The 24,079-nt window shown below is 37.0% G+C and overlaps 1 long non-coding RNA gene across 1 annotated transcript; it reads right to left on the bottom strand.

The window, feature by feature from the left end:
- Positions 1 to 5,378: 5,378 nt before the first annotated feature.
- On the bottom strand, positions 5,379 to 21,715 carry LOC141375637 (uncharacterized). Its single transcript, XR_012384372.1, has 2 exons — positions 21,622 to 21,715; positions 5,379 to 5,859 (listed from the first exon to the last, which is right to left on the bottom strand). It is a non-coding gene; the product is annotated as an uncharacterized lncRNA (long non-coding RNA).
- Positions 21,716 to 24,079: the final 2,364 nt, after the last annotated feature.

Genomic DNA, 24,079 nt, shown 5'->3' with positions numbered 1-24,079 from the left:
ACCCTCACTCCTCCCCCTCTCGCTTCTTTCTTTCTCTCCTCTCTCTCTCGCTCTCTCACTATCTGAGACGGCAATGGTTTGTTCCAGTGTGCGCAAGGCTGTTTCCTCGCTCAGATGACGCCATGTCCACCGCTGGAGAGTACTAGAAACGTGACAACCTATCAATATCAAAGTGAAAACAATAGCATGAATAAGATGCATTAACACTTGGAAATAGAGCAGAATTTGTTTTTAAGTAAATGTACGAATTCCATGGTTTATATACGAGAAATGTAATGACATTTATGTATAGCTCTTAAAATATACTAGATATTCATCCACCAATAACACCTGTAACAAAAGGATAAAAACTGATCATGACTTTAATAAAAATAGCTATAATTCAGACCCGTAGTCAGCCTGCTGAAAGGGTTGGTTCTTTTTTTCTTTAAAAGTGAACCTTTTTGCAGTTTTATGTCTCATTTTCTACACTATAAAAAAAATCCATGAATTTACAGTTTGGGGGGCTGGCAAAACCCCCCATAAAATAACAGCAGTTAAATTACAGAAAGTTACTGTAAAATAACGGCGTTAAATTACATACATTTACCATAAAATAACAGCAGTTAAATTACAGAAATATATTGTAAAATAACGAATGTTAAATTACAGAAATTTACTGTAAAATAAAGGATTTTGAATTAAAAAAAAAAGTACTATAAAATAACGGACGTAAAATGACAGAAATATCCATCAATTTAAATTTTTGGTAAATTTCTGTAATTTAACGTGTTATTTTACAGTAAATTTCTGTCATTTAGTGGCTGTTATTTAACAGTAAATTTCTGTAATTTAACATCTGTAATTTTACGGTACATTTCTGTAATTTAGTGGCCGTTATTTTACGGTAAATTTCTGTAATTTAAGTTCTGTTATTTTACTGTAAATTTCTGTAATTTAACGTCTATTATTTTACAGTAAATTTCTGTAATTTAACGTCTATTATTTTACATTAAATTTCTGTAATTTAACATCTCTTATTTTACTGTAAATTTCTGTAATTTAACGTCTGTTTTTTTACTGTAAATTTCTGTAATTTAACATCTGTTATTTTACTGTACATTTCTGTAATTTAAAGTTTGTACTTTTACTGTAAATTTCTGTAATGTAACAGCCGTAATTTCACTTTTTTTCAGGCACCCCAGCAGCTGGTAAAAAAACGTGCCATAACAGATTTCTTTTTTTACAGTGTATTTATTTCTGAGATTTAAACAATGCAATTTAGTGATATTTTAGGCATGTACTGTTTTTTGCTGGATTAGCTTGTCAGATGTTCATCATAACCACACTTTTGTAGAATAAATAAATATAAAAAAACTTATTTTTAAAATACAAATTACATTATATTCCATTCGAAAAAAATAGGAATCTGTTAAAGTTTTAAATTAAAAACTGTGCCCTATTGTCATTTATTAGGCAAATAACAAACTGTCCTCAATCAGAATTTCATGTAGAGCTTCACAATTTTTGCCTCTATTGTAAAAAGGGGCATTCTGAAAAATCACGAATAACAACAATAGACAAAATAGTATTCAAACTCATTTTATGATCCACTTTTGCTGCTTTATACCGTTTTTACAGATTATTTTTGTTTCAAGAACAAGAAGGTCAAACACTTAGAATAAAATGTTTACTCTTTTAACAACAATACAGTAGCAAAATATGACGTCACTTACATCAGAGTGTTTGCTTACTTGCACAGCAGGTTGTTGGACTCATCAAAAACATTTGTAAACATTTTGTCAAGAAAACTGATTAGCTGACAACCGACAGAGGATCCCACTTGGTCTTAAAGCCTTTTGGTCTTTAAAGCCTTTTGAGCTTCTTAAGTTTTTTTTTTTTTTTTTTTTTTTTTTTACAATTTATGACGGCTTAGCAGTCAAAATAGGACAAATGAGCTCATATATAGGACAAATTCTGGACCTTTGTCCAGAGGGGTGGGTCTTCCGAAGCACCCGAACCCCCTGGCTACGAGCCTGTAATTAGTAGCATATTTTTACCCATGGCTCTAATGCAACAAATATATACAACCAAATAATGCATATGATAATTGCACTTTTATTAAAATTATATTCTAAGCTTTTTAAAACATATTAACTTTTTAAACTTTTGTTTACAGGATATGTTACACACAAAACTATAGCTTTATTCTGTACTTCTGGTGAACAGAAGAAGTAAATTAAAGTCAATTCAGGGATTGGGAGCGGACAATGGTTTTCTGAAGCTGTTGTGTGTGTGTGTGTGTGTGTGTGTGTGTGTGTGTGTGTGTGTGTGTGTGAAGCTGTAACAATCAGTCGGTGTCCACCTGTGACGTCATCCCACATTCATCAAACGATTTCCCGAGGCGTATTTTTTCCAATTCATAGTGAATTCAAATAACCTTTTCTTCCACCCGCCAGCTCCACCACCCACACACCAGAGTCGAACTCATTTTAAATGTATTGTTTGACATAGAGATACTTTTTTAAGTATGATTTTTCCTGCCTTAAATCACACCGCATGCGGGTGAATTTCAGAAGCGCGTGTCACAGCCCTGCATGGCGGATGTGAAATCCACGCTTAGTCAGAAATAGACTTGCGCGTTACAAAAACCAATCTGTGTCTCGCACAGTCTGCCTGCCACTGACACGGTTGGAACGAAGCCACGGATGTTGAAAAATTCATACGACTCAATTATACGGTGCGCGCGCTCTCGTCCTCGCGCGCGCGCTCTCTAGATAAGCTGCCCTTGCGCCCCACTGTTCTTATGCACAAACCTGAGCTGACTGTGGTAAACGGCTTGTGCTTTCTGTGCACCGTTACTAGTGATGTCTAAGCTTAAAAAGATGATTTGCGAATCTTCCTTGTTGACTGTGAAGGATGAGATTCATGTCTAGTCTATCAGCGGGTGTGTTGTGTGTGTGTCTAGACGCTTGATGGTATTATATCACACAGTCACGGCAGCCCTAAATCACATTAGGTGAGGATTCCCATAACTGAGAGCTTCCTCTGTGAAAGCTGACTGATAGACTGACGGGTAACACACATCAGCCCACCTACGATTCAGCGGCTCGCCAAACAGCCTCTGGGATAAGCAATCGTGTTTAGTGTTACTCATCATTCCCCAAATAATACAGAGCCCGTAATTCAAAATCCTGCATCTCATAGATGTATGACCTATATTTTAGTTCATTTCTCAATGGCGACACTGGAGAAAGATGATAACACCATATGTTCACCATTTTTATTAGGATTTATTTGCTAGAGCGTTCCTGCATTCCTCAAATAGTAAAAGATGATGCTATAGCAACAGCATGGCCATGGGTTTGATCTCCAGGAAACGCATCGAATGTATTTCAGTCAGTTTCAAGTATCTACCAGGTGAATATGAACATGGGTCAGTTGTGAATGCAACAAAGATTGTTGAAAAATTATGGAGTCAGATCAGTCTCAAAAATTATGTGGTTGCAAAAAATAAAGCCCAAACATGCCGAGCACAATTAACATTTACCAAATCCAATTGGTGAATTTAAAACACAATTTGTGAATTCACAAATCATGACAAAATCATGAATACTTCCTCAATTGAATAGGATTTGCACATTTATGAATCATGTTTTGAGCTTACGAATTTGATTTGGGCATTCATGAATAGTGTTTTGAATTTACGAATTGAATTTGCACATTTATGAATTGTGTTTTGAGTTTACGAATTGGATTTGCGCATTTAAGAATGTAAATTTGTAAATGTATTATTTTTGAAACTGATCTGTGTCCATAAAAAAAACTTACTTTCAGAAAAATTTAAAAACACTCACTATGCTTCATGTTTATGTTTTATGCAGCAGATGCCATTTCCAGTCACAACTTAGTGCTGGTAAACACACACACACACACACACACACACACACACACACACACACACACACACACACACACACAGCGGCGGTACAGTGGCACAGTGGTTAGCACTGTTGCCTCACAGCATGAAGGTCCTGGCTGGGTCAGTTGACATTTCTGTGTAGAGTTTGCATTTTCTCCCTGTGTTTGTGTGGGTTTCCTCCAAGTTCTCCGGTTTCTCCCACAGTCCAAAGACATGTGCTATTGGGGAATTGTACAAACTAAATTGGCCATAGTGAATGAGTGTGTGTGTGAATGTGAGAGTGTATAGGTGTTTCCTAGTACTGGGTTGCAGCTAGAAGAGCATACGCTGCATAAAACATATGCTGGATATGTTGGTGGTTCATTCTGCTGTGGCAACCCTTGATGAATAAAGGGAGCAAGCCGAAGGAAAATGAATGAATGACCCCGTCTATACTCCATGTCTTTGGACTGGCGAAACCGGAGCACCTGGAGAAAACCAACGCAAACATGGGAAGAACATACAAACTCCATACAGAAATGCCTTCTAGCCCACTTGGGGCTCAAACCAGCAACCTTCTTGTTGTATGTCGACAGTGCTAACCACTGAGCCACCATGCTATCCAATGTAAAACCAAGTAAATTAGGGGAGTGTGGGGCACAAAGTATTGAGGGTTTAAATGTAACAGAGTTTAAAGGTATTCGCTCAAAGTTAACCATGATATGCTTCTGAGGTTTTCACCACAGTGTCAGCAGACGTCTTCCTTAAAATATTGAAAAATTTTTGGCTAAATTTGTATGAGAAACACAGGATTTTTGCAGCATAAAAATATTTTTTATTATACTCGATATTTTTTATTTAAAAAAAAATCTAAAAGTATGAACCTAAAATCTTATATTGATGTGATTACCGTTTTCTAGGCTAAAAGATCAAACCATTTTGAAAGATGTTAGAAACACACAGTGACTGCTAGCCAGTTTTGAGGAAAACATGACACAGCGGGGTTAGTTGTAACAGGGTGTTACAATAAAGCCACACACTGTTGGACACCAATTAGACAAACAAAATGTTTTTTTATTTTTGAGTGTAATGTTGGAAACTTTTTTAATAAAAATGTTTCTTAAAAGAAAATATAGTTTTAAATAGAAAAAAAATATTTTATTGCTAAAATGCAAATAAATACATTATATAATAATGGATAAATGGATAATAATGAAAATAGATTCAAATGTGTTTATCCAATAAACAAATAAATACATAAACATACTGTGCTATGTAGAATAAAAAAGAAATGAGCCAGTTACCGAGGAAATACAGCTACTATTTAAACTTAACTGAATTTAAAATAATTAAACTAATTCACAACTAACCCTCTGTCTGTTGCAACTTGCCCCGCAGGTGGGGTAAAAAGTAAATATTTTTACTCCTGGCACTTTTGGCAATACTGCAAAGAAACCATAGGTCCAGCGATCATAATTCCAGTGCTCATTTGTAGGAAAGGCTTGTGTGTTGTTGGCAAAAATATGGTTTATCTAACCCTTTTACTTTGTTTATTATTTGACTAAAACCAAAAAGTGTTACTTTGTGTACTTTGTTCAGATCAGGCTGACATATATTTTTTAAAATAAACAAGTAAAAAAATGCATGTGAATGCTGGATCTAATGTGAAGTCAAAATCCATTAAATTGAGAATCAAACGAAAAGTGAGCAAACAAAAAAAATCACTAAAATAACTCTGTATGAAAAATAGCAGATCTCTTTAAAACGGTGAATCAAATTTGAAAGCAATAACATGAAGATCACAAAAAATGTCCTCATTTAAAATGGTTTTAAACCAAATCTCTGAACCCAATGAAAATGGGTGAACAACACCTGATCCATAAGTGCAGACAGAGCTCATTGTCCTGGGCTCAGTTGGTGTGCTGTCGACTGCTGAGATCTAAAGCTGGAGTCTCACAGGTGCTGATATCTGTGGAGTTCTGAAAGTCAAAAAGTGAGAGAAAAAAGTCAAACCTCCTATATATTTCTGTGTATGGGTCCAAAACCACGAGACCTGTGTTCAATTTTGAATATCTTTGATATCAGGCTCAATCTTGTTTTATTCATGCATGCACCAGCTTTAATACACTAAACATAACATTGCACAAAATTATTAATAAGATGCCAGTCTGCTCAACAAAAAAAAGACAGTCTACTCTATACAGTCTTTGTGTGTGAAGACTGAAAAAAGAGAAGAAAGAGAGTGAGAGCTCTAATGGGCTGATTTGTAATCCTCAAAAATCCAGCCTGCGGATTACAGGGGTGCACACTTCACAGAGCACACCTGGGGGCCCTTAACACACACACACATGCATTCACACACATTCAGGTATATGCTGTCAGCTACAAGGCCATTGCTATTCTCCGAGTTACCATGGGAATGGCAAGAGCAGGGGGTTCGTTCCATTAAGGAGAGGGTTTCTGTTTGTGTCTCAGCACCAGCAGTTGATCTGTAATTGCTCACACATCCTGCAGACCCCTTCCCTCCTCCTCATTCACCCAGGCCTGTCCTCTCAGCTCACCCTCCCCTGTGGCCCCAGCAGCAGGTGGCCTCAACCCGGTGAGCATCTGTCATGGCTGGGCCTGAACGGGCAAGCGGCTATAATGCATATTCACAAGAGAGAGGGAGAGAGAGAGACTGGCAGATAATGGCACACACGCTGTGATGGCTATTTGTTCTGCAGTAAGGGGTAAAATAAGTTTGAAAAACACTCTCAGATATTAAAATATGAAATTGGTCGCTGGAGCGGTGCCCTTTCAGTAGGCACATTTTTAGTTAGTAAAATATACGGCAGGATTGGTGAAAAGGCAGGATTGGTGATTTGGTACAAAATGTTTTTTAGTTATGCTGGTTGAAAGTCTCTTCACATCTTAATACCACTTAGTAATTTATGTGGTTTACATGTATTTGTATTTACTAACTTGACTTCTAGTTGATCATTTGGGAAAAGTGACAGAAGGTAGATTTTCCAATGAATCGTCTGTTGAACTGCATCCTAATCATCACAAATACTGGAGAAGACCTATTGGAATCCACATGGACTTTAGATTCTGACAAAAATCTGTCAAGTTTGGTGAAGGAAAAATCCTGGTTTGGGGTTACATTCAGTATAAGGGCGTGAGAGCGATCTAGAGAGTGGATGGCAACAGCCTGAGGTATCAAGACATTTATGCTGCCCATTATATTACAAACCACAGGAGAGGGCACATTCTTTAGCAGGACAGCGCTCCTTCTCATACTTCAGCCTCCACATCAAAGTCCCTGAAAGCAAAGAAGGTCAAAATGCTCCAGGAATGGCCAGCCCAGTTACCAGACATGAACATTATTGAGCATGTCTGGGGTAAGATGGAGGAGGCACTGAAGATGAATCCAAAGAATCTTGATAAACTCTAGGGTCCTGCAAGAACGCTTTGTTTGCCATTCCAGATGACTTTATTAATAAGTTATTTGAGTCATTGCAGAGATGTGTGGATGCAGTTCTGCAAGCTACTTGGAGTCATACACAATATTAATTCTGTTTCCACTGCACCATGACTTTATATTCTATACTGTACATCATTTCAGCTAAGTGACAAGACTTTTGTCTAAGCAAAATCAGACCTTTCTGTCCTATTAAAACAGTTAAAAATCAAGCCATCATATTTTATTTAGCTAAAATAATCGTAATCTAGAGGCCTTTGCCTTTCATAAAAGCCACTTCTGATACTAAACGATCAACTAGAAGTCAAGTTATTATTTGTTGTTCCTAAAACTTGGATAGGCGACAAGACTTTTGTCATGTAGTGTGTTTTGTCTGTGGAATGTGTAGGACCAAAAAAACACTTCGTCCAATCAAACTGTTTGGTCCGAACATTACGATCGGCTGTCCTATCTGCCTGTCAACATGTGGATTTTGCATACCTTTGCACACACTGTTTATGCAGAAAGAAAATGAAAATGTGACCTCAGAATAAAATGCTTTGGTTGGAGACACATCCTTATTATTAAGTTACTACTAAAATATTATGCATTTTGAACTGTACTATTTTCTTGCTGTGAATGAGACATGAGGTAATCTCCAACAGCTTGTTATTTCTGGTCTCACGTCTAACTTTACTCTGCAAATGTATGTGTGCATTCATGTGTTTTGGAGGGATGTGGCTTTGGACATTTCTCTAGGATGGACAGGAGCTTTAGCAACTACTGGCCTCTCGTAAATCAAATACCTTACATTTAACTTATATTTAACTGTAAAAGATTTTCAGTAGGCGAGGCAGTAGCGCAGTAGGTGCTGTCGCCTCACAGCAAAAAGGTCGCTGGTTCGAGCCTCGGCTGGGTCAGTTAGCGTTTCTTTGTGGAGTTTGCATGTTCTCCCTGCGTTTGCGTGGGTTTCCTCTGGGTGCTCCGGTTTCCCCCACAGTCCAAAGACATGTTGTACAGGTGATTTGGGCAGGCTAAATTGTCCATACTGTGTGAGGGTGAATGAGTGTGTATGGAAGTTTCCTAGAAATGGGTTGCGGCTGGAACGCCATCCGCTGTGTAAAACATATGTTGGATAAGTTGGCGGTTCATTCTGCTGAGATGACCCCGGATTAATAAAGGGACTAAGCCGAAAAGAAAAATGAACGAATTAATGTATCATATATCATTTTCAAGTCTGAACTTATAATGTGGGGTGACAGGTACAATACAGACACTTTGGCTACTAGAATCCTTAAGGTACTGATTCATAAGTAGTATAGAATTAGTATTACTACAATGAAATGCACTCAAATTTAAATACATGTTATTTAAAACATGATACACCAGCTCATTTTCACACAAACTATATCTGGGGTTTGTGTGGGTTTCCTCTGAGTGCTCCATTTCCCCTCGCAGTCCAAAGACATGCAGTATAACTGGGTTTCAGCTGAAAGGGCATCCACCGCATAAAATCAACACAATATCACGGCAATTCCTAACATATGTCAGAGTAGTAGGCAGTTCATTCCACTGTGGCAACTAAGTGAGTAAGTATTTCAGAAACTTACAGATAGTCAAAGTTTTAGACTAATGTCAGTTGTCTACTGTCAATAGTGAAAGAATGTAGCACAAAAATGAAATGACTTTCTGTTGGTCAGCTTGAAGAATGTGCATGACCAACTTCAACTGCATTTTTTCACCTTCACATGAAACCCCCAAACATTGAGATTGCTTTTTTGTGTCCAAAACCTGGCGTGTTGTAACCATTTCGTCCCCTTAGGATTATAAGGTTTTATCTGACTTCTGAATGATTTTGAGATAAAGCGCTTCAAAGTTTTTGCATTCCACATAGTAAACAGTATGTGTGTAACATTCGTTTTTTCAATAAAAAGTCTTACAATGTAAACAACTTAAAAAAAAACATCCCATAATGTAAACAAGTTGTCATTTAATAAGAATATGTCAATAACTCAATTTTGACAAAAATGTCAGATAGAACCTTATAATTCTAAGGTGACAATTTGTACCAATGCTTCCAGTATCATTTGCTTCCAGTTATATTTAGCTTTACACTCAGAAATAAAGGTACAAAAGCTTTCACTGTGCCCCACTGTACATAAACAGCTCCTTATGCCACTTGCCTTGCCTCATTTTATTTTAATATAATGTCTTGACCGTTAATGTAAATTGTTTTAATGATGATTATTATTTTATAGGTTTACCTAAAGAATCTTGCACAATCTTAAAAATTCACTCTGGCTTGCAGAATAGGCTATACGTGGGTGTATGCGTTCAAAATGCAAGAAGCAAGGTCTAAATAATGCACAATCACTTTGTATACAAATCTCAAGCATTCTCTTTCTTTGACACCTACACTCATTCTAATCTGTCTCTCAAAATACTGCCGCCTCCTCAGGAAACAGAGCTCTTGAGATGCGGCTGAAGGCATATGGTGTCAATTGGGTGTAGTGCGCCGTGCCGAGTTTTGTTAGACTGTTACCACGCCAAATCTGTGCCTGGAGAGCGCGAATTAATTAAAATGATGCTCACGTGAGCCAAACCTGAATATTTAATGTGGCTCCACACCCAAAATCCATAAAAGCAAAGCAAGCCCCGGACGCGCCTCCGCCCGAGGAGCCGCTCCTGCCTCGAACTTAAGCGCTTCGCGCCGCTGTTGCACAGGAGCATATAGTGATGTCATTAGTAATTTTAGAGGATTAGGGGATTATGAACACTGTATGTTCGTTATCTGCCGCATGGTTATTGGATTTCGACATGGAGCTCTTGTAATTTAACTTCTGAGTGTCTCTTCGGCCGCGCGCTCTCCTGCATTCGCTCGCTTGGAATATTCAAAAAAGTTAGAATTAGCCCATCTGTGCCCACACGCGCGCGCACGCGTCCCCTTCAAAACGTGTTATCATCGCATTACTGACGCATCACTCCCATTTCATAAACAAACACAGCAGTCTGCTGTTTGCAGTCTATTCCGACAAAATGGTGAATCACTGCAAAGAAAAAAGAACAAATGACAGAAAAATGAGCTCACAAACACAGCTGGATGATAATTGATAAAGGGTTGTTATAGTAATAACATCACACAAATGTAATGAAATTAATTATGGGATGATAAGTTAAGCCTCTACATTTAAAAAAGGAAAATATAGTAAAAAAGATTATGTTATAATTAAAGATTTATAATTTAATTGAACAAAAACTACAGTTTATAGTACAATTTTACATTTGCCATGATTCATTTTATTTTGAAACAAAATAATGACCATCAGAGTTTTACCATGATTTACATTATTAAGCCACTAAAATACAATTCATTTAGTTTAATAACATAGTAAAAATACTAATGAATTTTCATTTTAAATGTTTGCCACTATTCTTCAAAACACTGGATTATACCTACTTGATAGAAAACTTTTTAATAATTTTAAAAAATCTGTATATATCACATATTTTAATAAAGGTCAGAATAGTTATTGCGCTAATCAGTAATAAAACAATTTATTTTTTACAAATGTTATTTAAAAACGCTACACGCTTTACTTGTATTTTATTCTTTTTTATGCATTTCAAATTGGACGCCGAATTGAATGAAAAACATATACATGGACCAGTATAAAATAAATAAAGAAATGCAAAACATTTAACTTTATTCCTTTATAATTCACTTTAGTTCCTTTATAATGACTGAATAACTGAACATTTACTGACTTTTTATTTTCGTTTTTGCCACTCTACCATAAACACATAATAAAACTAACAAACTACTGTAGCATAAATAAATCTTTTTGAACACTTTAATCCAGACTGACCGCACTGTCTTAACTTTTTTTACCCTGCAAGTCCAAGTCAAAACAGCACATGAAAAACCAAACATTTCTCAATACGAACATGCAAAGGATAAGTGAGTGCTCCATAAATCTCATTTTAAAAAGCCTTGCAAAACAAATGAGAATGTGTAAGAGAGAGATTTGCACTGCTGAGTGCTGGAGTGAGAGGAGATTGTGTGTCTGTGTGTGAGCTAATGCTGCTGAAAGGGGGAAGGTTGTTTATAGGCCAGCTGTGAGTTGTCTCTTAGTCAGCCAGTGACCCAAATCAGCAAATAAAAAAAATTGAGAGAATGGGGAAAAAAGAGGGAATGAGAGAGGGAAAAAAGAGAGAAGAATGAACATGCAAGTTATAGTGTGAAAGTAAGAGGAAAATCGAGATAGAGAGAGAGAAAGTGAGAGAGGTGACATTTAAAAAAGCCAGAGAAAGAGCTATTATAATGCATGCTATAAATATATTCTTGGTTTTTGTTCACCTTCCCCCAGCATACAAACACACAACTGTCACAGCATGCGTAGACTATTTGAAACTGCAATTCCCATGCAAAACAGACTTAAAATATAAAAACACAGATGTTTAAAGAGCCCCTATTATGGGTTTTTGAAAATGACCTTTCATGCAGGGTGTAACAACTCTACGTGAAGTGAAATATCTAGCTACGGCTTAAATCTGAAAGTGTGCCGTGTTAAACTATTGATTCATCTATAAAAGAGTCGACTCAGAGTGGTTCAAATGAATCGTGGGGGTAACGAGTCTTTAGCCGTTTCAGTGTGTCATCAATATGGAACTCAAGCCCCGCCTATTTGTTGCACGCGCAGACCAGGGAAAATTTAATCTCCCGGCCCTGCCCACAAACACAGTAAAAAGGAAAAGAAGACAAACACTGTAGCAGATCCCGGTTGAATCATGTCGCGAAGATGCTGTGCTCTCATGTGTGAGGAAAAGTTAGTGCTACTTTCCCTACCCAAAGATGAGGCTGTGAAGAGTCAGTGGTTGAAGTTTATTTTTGCTAAAATACCTGAGCATTATAGCCCCAGCCTTGTGCTGTGTTCCCGTAATTTTTCTGACAAGTGCTTCAGCAATCTACAGCTTACAACAGGGGATTCATCAGCCGTTTGTTAAAGGAAGGATCAGAAAAGACTATTGATGTATGGGACTTTGTCAGAGCTTGACAGGAACTTTACAGTCCACAGTTCATGGATCAGTTTCTTCCTCCATTTCACATAAATCTCTTTGCTTGCGCGTCAATTTCCTCTGTTCGCACACAAAACTTCTTGGACACCCTCAAATATATGCAGCTCAAGTGCTCTGTCTCACGCTGAACACAGTCGATCAATCACAATAGACTGGGTCATCGGACCAATCAGCGCAGATTGGCTTCATGCTAAGGAGGGGTTTGGGAACAAATGAATCACTGAATGAATCATATGGTGGTCATTGGGAAAATTAGGTCAAAACAAATGATTATTATAAGACTTTGCATGCATATCAGCCTGTTGTTGGAGACCCCCAAAACCAAAATATGACTTTTTTTTAATGCATAACATTGGCTCTTTAAAAAAGAAAAGAGAGAGATGTAATGCTTGCATATAAAAGAAAAACACAAATCTATATGCAGCCAAAATCAAAAGCTCCAAAATTAATCTATAAATATGTAATTATAAATTTTCAATATTCACATCAATAGCATAATTATGATTTAAATCAAAGCCATACTAGTCTATTAACACATCTAAAATCTGAAAAAGACCTATTCATTCATGTCATCAGAGATGTTTGAATGAAAAAGAATTGGCTATGAGCCTCGAGGACCCTAAAGATTACGGCATATTATATTAATGAGTACAAATCTTACTGGATCCTATTACATCTGAAGAGGAGGAGCGCATTCATTTACCTCAGCGTGGGATTTATCTCCTTTATGGAACAGTCATGTTTTAAACACGCTTCAGTCATGGGCATCTGCTATAGCCTGAGTCTTCTCCGATATGAATCACAGCTAATCCGGTTTGAGTGTGAATAGAATGTTTGGACTGAATTCAGATCGACTCAAAGACGCTCTGCTCGTGCTCAGAGTGAAAGTGAACTGGGATTAAAGTGGATTAGCATCAGATGAGCGGGGTATCTAGCAGTCTTACTCAGGATTTAGACCTGCTTAAACTCCAATCCAGCTAGTTTCTCACCAAGCTGCTGAATCTGAAGTCTGACAGAATCAGACCTAGATACGGCACACGCAGAGAAAGAGAGGACATGTATAGCAGTATTGAATGAGGAGTAACATTTTTAAATGGGACAATTTTATATAAATACAATGACAAATGATAGTACATAACATTTAACTATTTTTCAAGATACTAAAGTATTCAGCTTATTCAGTGTAATTTAAAGGCTTAACTAGGTTAATTAGGCATTAAGTTATTAGCCCCTTTCACACATACAGACCTTTCCGGAAAATTGCCGGCAATTTTCCGGAAAGGTTGTATGTGTGAACAGGTCCTTTTTGAAAATACCGGTAAATTCGTTCTGGCTATTTTCCGGAAAGAGAAGTTGTAACATTACCGGCAATTTGCCGGAATGCTGCGCTGTGTGAATGCAAAAGGGAGATTCCCGTAATAAGCACGTGCACGTCTAGAACGTGCTGACGTGAGACACCTGCTTTAGCCAATCACAACAGTCAGACGCATTTATGTCCACGCGGTTTGTGAGGATAAAAGCCTTTGAATATTTTTCCAGACACATTTAGCTGCTAGAAGTTAGTCAAATCAGGTTTATATGTTCTTCTTAATGCCAACTGTGTAAATAATCATCGATGAGATGCTTATGATAAGCCGTTGTTTGTTTACCTTCAAGCTTTGCGTGCGCCTATGAGCGCCTGCACACGCACATATTATGAACATCTCGACATGCGAAAGTGATCCTGCGAAAGTTGTTCACAATATTGATCATCCACAGAGTTTGTAATGTTTACAAACACAAGCACAGCCGTTTAAAGCTCATTTGTGGTGAATGATGTCAGAATTTACCGGTATTTTGGAATGGATGTGTGAATGCTCTTTTCCGGAAAATTTCCGTAACGTCCTCGCCTGTGTGAACAGCGCTTTTTTCAATATACCGGTAAAGTCGTTCCGGAAATTTTCCAGAAATTTACCGGTATCACTGTGTGAAAGGGGCTATTGTAATTGGGCAAGTCATTAGCCCCTTTCACACAGTGATACCGGTAAATATCCGGAAAATTTACGGAACGACTTTACCGGTATATACAAAAAAGCGCTGTTCACACAGGCGAGGACGTTACGGAATTTTTCCGGAAAAGAGCATTCACACATCCATTCCAAAATACCGGTAAATTCTGACATCATTCACCACAAATGAGCTTTAAACGACTGCGCTTGTATTTGTAAACATTTGACTAAATTACAAACTCTTTTGATGATCAATATTGTAAACAACTTTCACAGGATCATATTCGCATGTCGAGATGTTCATAATATGTGCGTGTGCTGGCGCTCACAGGCTGTTTCATAGGCACACGCAAAGCTTGAAGGTAAACAAACAACGGCTTATCATAAGCATCTTATCGATGATTATTTGCACAGTTGGCATTAAGAAGAACATATAAACGTTATCTGACTAACTTCTAGCAGCTAAATGTGTCTGGAAAAATATTCAAAGGCTTTTATTCTCACAAACCGCGCGGACGTAAATGCGTCTGACTGTTGTGATTGGCTAAAGCAGAAGTCTTACGTCAGCACGTTCTAGACGTGCACGCGCTTATTTCGGAAATCTTCCTTCTGCGTTCACAAAGCGCAGCATTCCGGCAAATTGCCGGTAATGTTACAACTTCTCTTTCCGGAAAATAGCCAGAACGAATTTACCGGTATTTTCAAAAAGGACCTGTTCACACATACAACCTTTCCAGAAAATTGCCGGTAATTTTCCGGAAAGGTCTGTATGTGTGAAAGGGGCTATTGTATAACATTGGTTTGTTCTTTAGGCAATTGAAAGAAACTATTGCCTAAGATGGCTATTAATTTTGACCTTTAAATTATTTTTAAAAAAATGTCAAACTTTTATTCTAGCAGAAATAAAACTAATAAGACTTTCTCTAAAAGAAAAATATATTATAGAAAATAATGTAAAAATCCCTTGCTCTCTTAAACATCATTTAGGAAATATTTGAAAGAAAAAAATTTTACATGGGGCTAATACTTTTGGACTTACTGTATAGTATTCTGGTTTTACTCTAAATAATTTAAATAAATGCTGCTTTCAAAAATGTTTAAAAAAGTTTACAAGATTCCAAACCAGTTGTAATGTAAGGTGAAAGTCCAAAAGATAGGATAAAATGACAACATCTGGAGTTATGATGACCACAGGAATAGAGAAACGCACTGGCATACAATTATCCCATCTGCCTCAACACAAGACAAAGAGGAAAGTGAGGGCTCATACTGAGTAATCAAAGCAACAGAGAACAGATGTAAAATGATTAGTAATTAAGGAAACTATAACCAGTGGAAGGAAAATAGAACAAATGTCAAATGAAACGCAACAAAGAACGCTACAACTTTCACTTTACAACCAAAAAATGAAAATACTTAAATTTTTCCAGAGTAAGAAAAACAAATAGTGTGGAAGTCAGGGATTACAGGTTTCCAACATTCTTCAAAATATATTTTGTTTGTATTTAACAGAAAAACAACTTCAAAAGCTTTGGAACAAGTCAAGTGTAAGTAAATGAGGACAGAATTTTCTTTTTTGGATGAACTATCCCCTTAATGTAAATGAAAAACTATTGGAGTTTTGATTAATTACTATTATTATTTTTTTTGTGTAATTTTCATTAGTTATTGTTGTTTACTATTTTTTTCATTTCAGTTTTGGTTATTCCACATTTCCTGCAAGTTAAACAATCGATCATAGTTATATCATCAAACAATTATAACAACATTATTTAATTAACAACAATTATTTATGATTTTAGGTTTTTAGTTTCTCTTAACTATAGTATCCCAGCTTTTGAACAGTATAGTCTATAAATGAAACAGATTAGGAATAAGTGACAGCAGAATGTTTGTTTATTGAAAAATAATCCACCAATGTGGTGATGAAGTGAAGCATCTTTACTAAAAGCAAACTGCAAATTGCTTCAAAAGCAGTTTTGGACGCATCTCTTTACTTAGAAAAGCCATGAAGCTTTTCAGTCGTGGTTGTTTTATTGATAAGATCGCAAGGCATCACTGACAACAAGCTCAAGGCAAGTGTGTGTCTGTACAGTTTGTGTTTGCATTGAAATGGAAGAGGGAAATGGGCTGCAAAAAGCATGCTTGTTGAAGGTATTATGAAGAAAGTTTACCCTAAACTGTAAATTTAATCATCTTTTAGTCACCTTTGACTTTTAGCAAAGCTTTCTTCACAAAAAAAAAAGAAAGCTGGAAATCTGTAACACTTTTCTATAGTATTTGTTTTTTCTACTATGGATGTCAATGGTGCAGCTTTCTTTAAAATATCTACTTTTGTCGGCGCCAAAAGCCAAGTGGTTAAGTGTGCCGACATATAACACCATGGTGCTCACGGCGACCTGAAATCGATTCCCGGCTCGAGGTCCTTTGCCGACACTTCCCTTCTCTCTGCTCCCAATACTTTCCTGTCTGTAACCTCTACTGTCCTTTCCAAATAAAGGTGATAATAATAATTATAAAAAATAAAATCTAATCTAAAAATCTAAATCTAATCTGCTTTTACGTTCAATAAACACTCAAGGCTGAGAAAATATTAAATAATTTGTTCAATTTTGGGTAAACTATATATCAATTTAAGTAATTTTAAAGGAAAAACTTGTAAATATATTATTTGATAATACAAATATCTATACATGCCCAGTGTCAGACTTTTCCAGACTAGAAGACCTTTAAAATAATTCAAATAATCTAAATATTATATTTTATTTTTTCAATGTATTTGAAATATATGTGAATGGAACTGCTAAACCTGCCTTAAACTAATTTATGTTTTCCCTCTAAAAAATGTACATTCTGCTCACCATTTACTTGTTTCAAACAATAACGAGTTTCTTCTGCTAAACACAAAAGAAGATATTTTGAAAGCTGGAAAGTTGTAACCAGTGACTTCCATAGTAGGAAACACAAATACTGTAGAAGTCAATGGTAACAGGTTTCCAATACATCACATATCAGTATGATGCATGAGTGTGTTCCATGCTGGTGAGTGGGCTTGACAAACCACCTGTAGGACACACTCCACCTGTCTTAATGCACCAGGCATTTTGTTAGAAATATTTCTATGCTTTATATCTCTGTTAATGTAACTCCTATTTCCATTTGTAGCACTTCATTTTCGACATTTAATATATCTTGTTCAAATACATTATGTACAGCAGCTACGCTAATAATTATTTTCTTTATTCTCTATTTCCACCTGGGGATGCCTGCCCTGAGGCCTCTAGAGATTGTGCGGCACCATTGATAGGATGCAAGACCTGTAAAGAGATTATGCCACCCATCGAAGACTTATTTTGAGGACAACACATACACTTAAATAAACATGTACACATAGACATCACCTATATGCTATAAACCACTTATATTTGATAGTAACTTTAACTTTAACCTAATTTAATTTTAATCCAATAATGTGCACATATTGTAAAGCTGCTTTTGAAAATAATAATAAAAAGCAGTATACAAATAAACTTGAATTAAATAGAATTTTTGAGTGAACTAACCTTTTAATCGTAAACCTTGGAATGATCATTAACCAATTAGAATTAAGTATTCAAGAGCCACTGTTTTCTCTGTGACAGTGAACCCCAAACTAGGCCTAAAAACAAATTAAATCACAGTGGTCACCAGTTGCGTATTATTTTTATTACACCTGGCAACCTTTTTAAACATTTTTTAGGTTTTGTGAGTGCAGCACTCACAACTAGTCTTGCTATCTTCAGAAGACCAGTGATATAATCCTCTCTGAAAGAAGATCTGTGAACTTGACTTATCTACCTAAAAGACACCAAAGGTTATGGAAAATTCTAACCAGTTTTTATCAACAGGCGTGCAGAAAAGCTAGAGAGGAAAAACAGAAAGAGAGAGAGAGGAAGCTGTTGCACAGGGTCCTCCTTATCTGTTAACACACACATACACAGGCCTGGATGGATGTGAAATACACTACTGACTGCCATCATCTACACTTCTCAACATAACTTGCTGTCAATCAAAAACTAATTTCAAGCGACTCAACACTAAACACATTCAAAGCATGACACAGATTCATAAAACAGGCTATTTTTCAATAAACAACCTACTACTCTTACTGATTTTCTTTTTTTTATGGCTAAGGAATGTTCACATGAGGTTGCTCTGACACAGATTTAAATGACAGATTTGCGCAGTCTCAAAGACATCAACACATCAAGAAAGATTTCAGCTCTGGTCTAAATTTGTCAAACTATCAAAAGTTTCAGCTCCAAAAATCTACATCAAATATGGTGCCACAATCTCTTAGCTTCAGCCTTTGATAGAGGAAACCCAGCGGCTTTTGAGGAAGATTTTTTTCTAGGATGTTGTTGAAACACACAAACCCACACATGCGCGCGCACACACAGACACAGACACAGACACACACACACACACACACACACACACACACACACACACACACACACACACACACACACACACACACACACACACACACACACACACACACACACACACACACACACACACACTCAGACAGCCTGACACACTCCAGTTTTGTTTTAATTAGATGCTGCGGAGAGACACGCTGTTCTGGCAACGCTGCAGTCTGGGCTGATATTTGACAGGATTAAGCCAGGGATTTAAATAAAAAATTGAAGTGTGAAAGTGATGATGTCATTTATCATCTTAAGGTTGCCAGAGCAATGATTTTCATACCAGCAAAAGGGGAAAAAATGGTACATTCATTCATTTTCCTTCAGCTTAGTCCCCTATTTAGCAAGAATCGCCCCAGCGGAATGAACCGCCAACTATTCCAGCATATGTTTTATGCAGCGGATGCCTTTCCAGTCACAACACAGTACTGGGAAACACCCATACACACACACACTATGGCCAAATTAGCTTATCAAATTTATCTTAGTGCATGTCTTTGAACTGTGGGGATAACCAGAGCACCTGGAGGAAACCCACGCCAACACGGAGAGAACATGCAAACTCCATACAGAAATGCCAACAGGCCCAGCAGAGACTCGAATCAGCGCCCTTGTTGCTGTGAGGCGATCAGGCTAACCACTGAGCCACCGTGCTACCTAAAAATGGTACAATACACCCTAATATTTTAAGAAAATATAAACAGCCATTAAATATTTCTGCTAATGATTTATTTGACAACAAGAATGTCAAATATAATTAATCACTATAATAAATAAACCAGTTTTTTATGTGTTCGAATTTGGGCTGCACAATATTGGAAAAAAACTGACACTGTAATGTTTTATTTTTCTGCAATAAACATTGCAATATCGTGTATATTTTCATCAGATGACTTGAATAGAATTATGGGTGGGGGGGCATCATTTTAGAGTAATTGGTGCAATCATTTTGTAAAGCATTTGCAGAAACCACAATAAACCAATTGCAAGCATTGATAAATACAGTACAGCGAAGATACAAATAAAAAAATAAACAGTGCTTTATAGATTCTTGGGATTCTAGCAGTATTCAGGTACGCAAATTCATTCATTCATTTTCTTGTCGGCTTAGTCCCTTTATTAATCTGGGGTCGCCACAGCGGAATAAACTGCCAATTTATCCAGCAAGTTTTTATGCAGCGGATGCCCTTCCAGCTCCAACCCATCTCTGGGAAACATCCACACACACTTATTTACACAGACACTCATACACTACGAACAATTGAGCCTTCCAATTTCACCTGTACCACATATCTTTGGACTGTGAGGGAAATCAAAGGTTAACATGGGCCCTACTTTGGGCATCTTTGATCTAAAGGACGATTATTTTACTGAACCAAAAATGTTTCTACATTGCTATAAAATTCTCATTTTGCAACCCTTATATTTGACAGTATATTCAGGATAAGTGGGCCATTGCATCTCTCTGGTCAATTTTCTACTTAAGTCATTCAATAAGTTTGAGTCTTTGATATGAATTGTTCACATATCATTCTTTCATTTCAACACAAACCATGTATCGATTCCACTGTGGTCAGCAGCTCAAGGGTATGAGTCGACTTCGACCTTGATATGAATCACTGAACTAATCCTGTTTCGAGTGTGAACAGAATGTTTGAACTGAATTCAGATTTCCTGGAAGCCTGTTAGCTGTGCTCAGACTGAAAATGAACGGGGATTAAAGTGGATTAACAGCTCCTAATAAAATTACCAGCCAACTGGCGAGATGCTCAGTTTCGTTAAAGGGATAATTCACCCAAAAAATGTAAATTCTGTCAGTTACTCAGTCTCCACTTGTTCTGAACCTGTTAGAGTTTCTATCTTCAGCTTGAACACTGTGGAAGGTGTTTTGAGGAATGTTATGAAATAGTCATCCAATTATTACCAAAGCATTGCATTTTCCCCTTACTCTAGAGCAGGGGTCACCAATCTCAGTCCTGGAGGGCCAGTGTCCCTGCTGGGTTTAGATCCAACTTGCCTCAACACACCTGCCTGGATGTTTCAAGTATACCTAGTGAGAGCTTGATTAGCTTGTTCAGGTGTGTTTGATTAGGGTTGGAGCTAAAATCTGCAGGACACCGGCCCTCCAGGAACAAGTTTGGTGACCACTGCTCTAGAGCCAATAGTTACTGTTTTCCAAAAATCTTTAAAATATCTTCCTCCATGTTTAATAGTAGAAACACGTTCATGAAAGTTTGGAAACACTTGAGAGTGAGTAAATGCACAATACATTCAATTTTTCTGCAAACGACCCCATTTAACTCACCAAATCCAGCGTCCACATTGCAAGTCAAACACAACCCCCCTTTTAATTTAGACTGCAAGCAATGTGTGTCTATTACAAACGACATTATCTTTACAAGAGTGACATTCACAGATACAGTATCAATCTCCACGTGTCATTTCCCAGCAGCACTCTATAAACTACACCCACCTCGCACTGTAATTTCCTATAGGCTTCCATGTCAGTCACCAAGAACAGCATTCATCAATATCCCACTCTCCTCCATCATCTCCACCCCTCCTCCAGCCACCTTTACCTCCCTCTCTCTTTCTCTTCCTATCCCTGGCAGCTACAAAAAAAATCATTCAATTCCCATGGGCACCTCTGACCTCATTCATTCATCTCGCTCTCACACATACACCTCCTGAAAACACAGCAGTTTTCCTTGTAGCGATTACACAGTGTACTCTGCTTCCTCCTTTCAGCTCCACCAGTGTCCTTTTTACCTCTCTCTGTCGCTTTTCATCTCTCCTCTGTCTTTTGTCTTGAAGGTAGAGAGATGCCCAGCGGTGATGACTGACAGCCTGACTAGCCCTGAACAAAATAACGAAAGATTTCAAACGAGGATAAGGTCGTGATTGCTCTCTAGTGGTTGAAGCGTGAAATTACATCTCAGTAAACCGACTGGCAAATATGCATCTGCATGTTTGTGGATCCAATGACAAGCTGTTTACAGTAGGATATTAACTATTTAATGCTACTAGCGGTTTCATGCTAACACGTTAAGCTAAGTTTATGTTTGTAAATATATTCTTTAAAGCTATACAAGCTGTTTAAGCCTGTTTTATAACACATGTTCACTTTTCTTTGCTAGTTCTGTGCAGCATTTTGTAGAAACAGTATTAAAACAGTAGTTAAAAATTTCTGTATAATGGTTTTGAGAGTATGGGAGCAGCAATCTTTAAAAATTTTCAATATTTAAGATAAGTATTTTGTGTCTCCAGAATGTGTCTGTAAAGTTTCAGCTCAAAACACCCATCAGATTATTTATTATACCTTTCAGAACATTGAAAGTTTATGCTTTGAACACATAGTAGCTGTTCTTGTTGCCTGTGCCTTTAATGCAAGTTCTCCCCGCCCACCGTTCCCACATGCCTGTCAGAGTGTGCTTCAATCTTTGCCTTGGCTGTGTCAGATAAACAGCACAGTGACAGACATGATGGAAACAGATCTTACGTAGCATTTGTGAGAAATACTACAGTAAGAACTTTAAAAATGATTATTATTTGATGTTTAACAATTATTGTGGAGTTAGTTCAAGCCTTTCGATGAGTCACACAGAATGTAGTTACAAAGTTCCCGCACACACACACACACACACACACACAACAAATGTGTAAGGATACATGTTAATATCCACTGCTGTATGGATATCTGTTATGTTAATGTACAAAACAAACCTGATTTAATGCCTATAAACTGTGATTGAATCGTCTACTTTTATAATTGTATTGACAAACGGCTGTGATGATAAAGACAGTAAAATCCCTGTAATTCATTACAAACATGCACTGTTTTAAAAACATTTTAAACTTGTAAAAATTCATTCTTGATCCCATTTGATGATGACTGATGATCACAGAGCACTGAACAGATCTTTTAATGCCGGTTGTTTTGCGCAAGTCCTGTCTTGTTGATATGATTATATGCATTAATAGAGGCATGTTAATACGCGGCTGTCAATCAATTCAGTGGGCGGGTAAACCGCACTCCTACATCACGTTTCGGTGGACCTTTAAAATGAGAGGGATTTGGATCCTATTTTAACATCTGGAAATTTTTAAAGAGACTTATTGGAAAAGCGGCAGAAGGTAGATTTTTCTGATGAATCATCTGTTGAACTGCATCCCAATCATCACAAATATTGCAGAAGACCTATTGAAACCCGGATGGAACCAAAATTCTTACACAAATCCGTCAAGTTTGGTGAGGGAACAATCATGGTTTGGGGTTATTACATTATAAACCACAAAAGATGGCAAATTCTTCAGCAGGATAGCGCTCCTTCTCATGCTTCAGCCTCCACATCAAAGTTCCTGAAAGCAAAGAAGGTCAAGTTGCTCCAGGATTGGCCAGCCCAGTCACCAGTATGAACATTATTGAGCATATATTGGGTAAGATGAAGGAGGAGGCACTGAAGATGAATCCAAACAATCTTGATGAACTCTGGGAGTCCTGCAAGAATTCTTTCTTTGCCATTCCAGATGACTTTATTAATAAGTTATTGGAGTCATTGCAGAGATGTGTGGATGCAGTCCTCCAAGCTCATGAGTCATGCACAATATTAAGTCTTTTTCCACTGCACCATGACTTTATATTCTATTCTGTAGATTACTTCTGTTAAGTGGCAAGACTTTTGTCTCAGCAAAATCAGACCTTACTGTCCTAATTAATTATAAATCAAGGCATGATCATATTTTATTTAGCTAAAATAAGTGTAATCTAGAGGCCTTTGCTTTTCATATAAGCCACTTCTGATACCAAATGATCAAATAGAAGTCAAGTTATTTTTTTTTTTTTGTGGTTCCTAAAACTTGGATGGCTGAGAAGACTCTTGTTAGGTAGTGTATGTATGGCCTCTTCTTGTTAAATTGCTGAATACCTCCTCAATTATAAGTCGCTTTGGACAAAAGTGTCTGCTAAATGACTAGATGCAAATGTATTAGAATATTTTTCATCAGATTTTTTTATTTGACATTGGCTCTGGTCAAAACAATCTGATTATGACAGATCGCTGTATAGTCAATAGCAATCTATTACATTTTTTACTGCAATCAAATTTAATTGTTGCTTGTTCAAATTTATGTAAAATAAGCAGAATCAACACACTTCTTAAGCTTTTTGGAGGGCAACTTATTTGTTTTATGTTATATCAACCAATATTTGTAAAAATGATTAAGTTAA

Source organism: Danio rerio, chromosome 8 (genome assembly GCF_049306965.1).
Source record: "Danio rerio strain Tuebingen ecotype United States chromosome 8, GRCz12tu, whole genome shotgun sequence".
Classification (NCBI taxonomy): Eukaryota; Metazoa; Chordata; class Actinopteri; order Cypriniformes; family Danionidae; genus Danio; species Danio rerio.
The sequence above is the reverse complement of the archived record's forward strand: the minus strand, read 5'-3'. Positions and strand labels throughout refer to the sequence as shown.